Source organism: Pseudophryne corroboree, chromosome 1 (genome assembly GCF_028390025.1).
Source record: "Pseudophryne corroboree isolate aPseCor3 chromosome 1, aPseCor3.hap2, whole genome shotgun sequence".
Lineage (NCBI taxonomy): Eukaryota > Metazoa > Chordata > Amphibia > Anura > Myobatrachidae > Pseudophryne > Pseudophryne corroboree.
This window is the reverse complement of record NC_086444.1, coordinates 41,263,001-41,269,211: the sequence shown is the minus strand read 5'-3', so window position 1 is coordinate 41,269,211 and position 6,211 is coordinate 41,263,001.

Below are 6,211 nucleotides of genomic sequence, written 5' to 3'. Positions count from 1 at the left end.
GATCCAAAACACAAAGGAGAGACAGGTCCAAAACAAGAACCCAGAACCTGAGATTTGGGCTGGCGCACACCCCTATGTATTATGTATCTCATGTGATGATAGCAGTTCTGACTGATACACAGCTCAGAGGCCCGGCAGCACTGTATACAGTATCTCTGCATCCGATGAATAATTTGTATTAGTAATAAGGTATCATACAAGGTCCTTGTGGTTCTCTCTTTCCGCAGGAGCATTGTAGATGTAAGAGAGAGAACATCGTCCTGCTGAGGCTACTGGGGAGAAGATGATGCATGTTGTGCTCTCATTTACACCCATGCTGAGCTCACATGTCTGCGACGCTGGTGCTGCACAATATATGGTTTTATAGAATGCAGATCAATGACAAATGCAGTGTGGAATATAGAGTCTGATTCTGAAATGGGCACAAGGTGAAAAGCGTACGGCCCCTGCGGACATCTGCAAACTGCACAAGCATGGCGTAATGCAATATCAGACTGCGCGGAGGCCGCACCATGGCAAACGCACACAGACAGCGAGTGAAAGAGCGTAAGGATTGATCTGTCCACTGGCGGGCCACTCTTTCTGTGAAATGGACACATCTGGGGTTGCGGTGCGGATGAGCGGAACAGATACATCTCTTAGGAACGTCATTTTGAGCGGCACGCCACGGCTGTACGCTCAGGTATGTTATTCAACACTTCTGTCTTCAATTAAGTTTCCATCAGGTTCTTTACACAAACACTTGTGAATATGTCCAGTAACTATCATTTCTGCTATTCTCTTGAGTGTGGAATTTTATTTTTATTTTTGCTACAGATTGGGCCCACCTAGGGGGGCTTTCAGTTGCCTGGCTCAGCCAGAGATGTGGAATAATATTCGTATCGGTGCAGAACATGCCAAGAAGAGTGCAGCCACGACCCCATAAGTGACCACATCCCCAGCGGAGCACCGGGGTCGGTCTGGAGTCTCGAAAAAAATAAACTAAAAATGTATCTCAAACCCACGGAAAAACTCTGACACAGGAGAGACAGAATATGTAAATAATACTGTATCCTGCGGGAAGGTTCTGCTGTAGCTCTGGAGAATTCCTCCTTACAGAATACTGAGGAATGTGTGAGAGACAGATCAGAGGCAGTAAGGGAGATATACGTAGATTAGGCAGCAGGAGGTGTCACAGCGCTGCATATAATTACTCATTTATTAATGGGTACACATTGTAGCTCTTGATTACACGGCCAATTATGCATTTCCCGGCAATCTGCAGATAATATCAGTAATCTGCCTGTGGAAGCTGTGACTTATATCCAAACACTTTCTCTCCAGCGTGAGCCCTTTCCTCCAGTAGCCCCGCCCCCCACCCACAGGCCCAATACATCCTGGTTGGTTAATGTCAGTGTCTACCTGTGTGTGGCAGAGATCTCGGACTGATGTGAATGATTGAAGGCTTTCAGTTGGAGGGCTAAATAACATGTTGGCGCTATATAAATAAAGGGTAATAGTCATAATAATGAGAGAGACTGGGGGGTAAATTTACTAAGGTGGGAGATTTTTAGAACTGGTGATGTTGCCCATGGCAACCAATCAGATTCTACTTACCATTTATCTAGCTGCTTCTAGCAGATAATAGATATAATCTGATTGGTTGCTGTGGGCAACATCACCAGTTCTAAAAATCTCCCACCTTAGTAAATGTACCCCTGGGTTTTTCTGATCTTCCCACTCTAGATACTGTGAAACTGATTTAATAAGCTAAATGGAAAAGCTATGCATTTATTTTTCATTGATATCCTCCAGATCATAACAAAGAACATACAGTCTTTACTGTTCTGGAGCACAATATAAAGATCAGCATGAAACAGACTAACATCTTAAAAAAAATATATACTGCCATATGTTTATAATGTGTGCATTGCTCTTGAGAATATTTATATATATATATATATATATATATATATATATATATACATACATATGTGTGTGTGTGTGTGTGTGTGTGTCTGTATATATATATATATATATATATATAGATATATATAGATATATACACACACACACACACACGGGGGCGGGTCCACAACAAAATGACAGAGGAGGCACCATAACAGGGGAGTAGGGGGTAGTTATTTTGCTCCTGGAAAAGTGGGCGTAGTCTCCCAACAAGGGACATGATCTCATAACAAGGGGAGTGGTCTCAGCGGGAATGCCATATCCATATGACGAGGAGACAGTGATGCCTTCGAGAGGTAGAGGTTGACTGGAGAGAGACAGTGATGGTGAGATAGTGATGCAGGGAAGAGGCAGTGGGTGTCGGGGAGAGATAGCGGGATACGGAGAGGCTGTGGGTTTACAGGGAGTGGTAATGAGTGACATTAATGGGTGATGGGGAAATAGTGAAACAGGAGAAAGACTGAGGGTGATAGGGAGAGATAGTGGGAGATGGAGAAGCAGAGGGTGATAGGGAGAGACAGTGGGTGATGGGAATAGGCAGAAGGTGACAGGAGAGGGTGACAGTGAGAGGCAGTGGGTGATACCAGGGAATAGGTGATGGGGAGGGGCAGTAGCTGACGCCAGAGAATGATTGACAGTGGGAGGAAGTGGTTGATGGCAGAAGGGGCAGTGGGTTATGTAGGGAATGATGGGGGGAGGCAGTGGGTGTCAGGGAGAGGGAGACACGAGGAGAGAGGGCTTCTGTGTTCCCTTCTGTCTGTGTTTCTCTCTATTCCCCATTCAGTCTGTGTTTTTATCTGTGCCCCCTTCTGTCTGTCCACTTCTATCTTGACCCACTCTATGCTTTTATCTGTGCTCTGTCTGTGCCTCTATGTGCACCCTTCTGCTTCTCTAATCCTGTATCTATGTCCACTACTGCCTTTCTGTGCCCCCTTCTCCTTCTCTTTAACTGTATCTGTACCCCCTACTGCCTCTATATGTGCCCCTTCTGCCTCTTTACTGTCTATTTGTGAAATACAGCTTCCTCATAACTATGCGTTGCTTACCTGCTCCAGTAGTGCGGCAGCAGCAGCCATGGCCTCTGCAGGGTCCCTCCCGCGGTCTGTGGTGCATCGGCTAGCCAGCCTATTTTGGTCTCCTACTAGCCGGACACCGGCACCACTGCTGCTCCATGAGCCCAGCAACCAGCTTCCCTCCCACCCCCTGACCCTATGGCGCCTGATGCTCCAACTCTGTCCACAGACTCATACTTGGGACCAGGGCTGGATTTCGTGGGGCCCGTCCTGTATATTGTGCGCCGGCTGCCGGACCCTTTAACAAAAAAATGAAAAAAATCTCCTAAAAATCTATCTATCTATCTATCTATCTATCTATCTATCTATCTATCTATCTATCTATCTATCTATCTATCTACCTCATATATCAGCTGTTCAATTGATCGGCCAATGTATTGTGGGCGTATTGATGGGTGTGTACCCTCGATATGTCTGTTAATGTCAGGCGTATCACTTTGGCTATGCAGAACAGCCGATAGACAATATATCTGCAGATATATTGGTGCATCTGGCTCTGTGTAAATGCCCACCCAGTTGTGCACAAAACATCGGGCTGACGATTGGTAAGTGTGTATGCACTTTTCAATTGTTAGGTAGGTTGACAGAACAGCCGGATGGCTGATCCATCTCCCTAGTGTGCCCCAGCATTACTGATGCAGCAGCAACTGCCAACAAGTTGTGGGCGGCCATTTTGCAGTTTTAGGCCCCTATTCCCTCATGGCCATTATGCCACGATTTGTTGGCATATTGGGAAGGGCTAACATGAAGCAATTTCATAGATATGTGCCATATTTGGTTCAGCACCGATTGTGGGCCATCCACTGCAGAGAGAGACACACAAGATAGGTTCTGGGTACTTAGTAACCCCCTCATTGTGCACCACTGCTTTCCTCCAGTAAAAAGGCTCCAATGTACTGCAGAGACAGTGAAAGTCTCACTGCAAGGTTTATTGCGTGTCAGATTGGTTTGAAAGGGCGAATCTAACATAATGCTCCAGCACACCCAGCTCTGCACGCCCTCCTTAGTTTAGGGGTACACTGTGGTATAGAAGAAGGAGGTAAGGTATCGTTAAAAGGACACTTCCTAACCTATCTACTTATGAGATTCAAATTTCAATCGACGTGTATCAATTCAGTTTTTTGTTTTTTTTTGGGGTGGGGGGGGGGTGAAATAGTGTGGGCTTCTCTAATTGTACTTTTTAGAACGTTTGATACAGGCAGCTCCATTGGCGAGTGGGGGCCCTGGGCTGGTGCGGAGACGGAGACAATGGTGTCTCCGTCTCTGAGAAAAAACAAAGGTCCATCAGGGGGGTTTCTGGGTACTCAGAAACCCCCCCTGTGTGCGCAACAGTACTTCTCCCCCTATTTGATTTATACATTTCTGATAGATTAAGGATTGATTAAAGTTACAATCTATGTCTTTTGGAATGTGCAGGACTCTTACGCATGAGTGTTTGTATAAGGGGATGGGACACATCCCTACAAGGGAGGGGTGGATGGATTGTTATATTATAAACACTATTAAGAAAAGGCAGAGTTACCCTTTAAATCAGTAGGTGGTTCCCTTACCGAATGCACAGATAGATCTTACTCAGAGTTATAGGTATTTTATACTTCATAGTAAGACATATTATTTCTCTAGAAAATAAATGTGTATATTCTATTGCTTTGTGAGCATGTCCCACCTATTGGTGACTTTTTGCACTAAACTTTTTCCCCACAGAATCTTGTTTCCCATGTCCCAATAAGTCTTCCTAACAGATACGGGGGGTCATTCCGAGTTGATCGCTCGCTAGCTACTTTTAGCAGCCGTGCAAACGCATTGTCGCCGCCCACCGGGGAGTGTATTTTCACTTTGCAGAAGTGCGAACGCCTGTGCAGCAGAGCGTCTGCAAAATCATTTTGTGCAAAATAAGACCAGCCCTGTGGTTACTCTTCGTGTGCGTTGATTCTAGCGACGTAGGGACGGCTTTTGACGTCACACACCCGCCCAGCGTTCGCCCAGCCACGCCTGCATTTTTCTAAGCACTCCCTGAAAATGGTCAGTTGACACCCAGAAACACCCACTTCATGTCAATCTTCCTGCGTTCGGCCGTGTGACTGAAAGCATTGCTAGAACCTGTGCAAAACCACAATGCTCTTTGTACCCGTACGTCGCGCGTGCGCATTGCGGTGCATACGCATGCGCAGATTAGCCATTTTTACACTGATCGCTGCGCTGTGAACAACGGCAGCTAACGATCAACTCGGAATGACCCCCATGGTGACATTCTGGTACAAGTTAGTTCAAGCTACAGACGGCTCTGAATAGGGGAAGTTTAATTACGGCCACCCTGTATATTTAAGTGAAAGGGGGAAGCTTGAAAGGTGGTTTGGGGCACATGGGGCTCTACAGGACATAGGATGGTGTTTGGGGTATTTGGGCATTGTGTGGGCTCCGAGGGGTGTTTTGGGATGACGGCGAGGTTTGATTGGTCTATTCTAGGGGCATGTGGTGTGTCTTCCTTTTATTAAATGCATTGGGCGGGATCAGAGCCGGCCATAGGCATAGGCAAACTAGGCAATTGCTGAGGGCATTTGATATGCCTAGGGGCATCATCAGCTTATGCTGATTAAAATGATATGCGGCATGCCTATATTCTGTATGTAGCATTTCATATGCAGATACAGCCACAGTCTCACACAGTATATAGGCATGCTGCATATCAGTTTAATCAGCAGAAGCTGCTTGTGCATCCTAGCCACATAGCAATGCAAATAAGATGCATTTTCATTAAAAAAAGGTGCCTGACATTAGCATTGATGCAAGATTTGTGAGGACACATCTGTATCCAAGCAGAGGCAGAGGTCACAGTGTTAGTGGCAGTGTGAGTGCTGTGTGCATGTGAGTGGGTTGGTTGTGCAGTAGTGTTCGGAATATGTGTAAGGAGCATTATGTGTGTCATGTAAAAATGCATTAATAATGTGCAACATATGTGTAAGGGGCACTATGTGTGTCATTATGTGTATAAGGGCATTAATAATGTGCGGCATATGTGTAACAGGGTACTACTGTATGTGTGTCATTATGGGTATAGGGGCACTAATAATGTGCAGCAAATGTGTAGGGGGCACTATGTGTGTCATTATGTGTATAAGGGGCATTAATAATGTGCGGCATATGTGTAAGGGACATTATGTGTAAAAGGGCAATAATAAAGGTTGTCATAA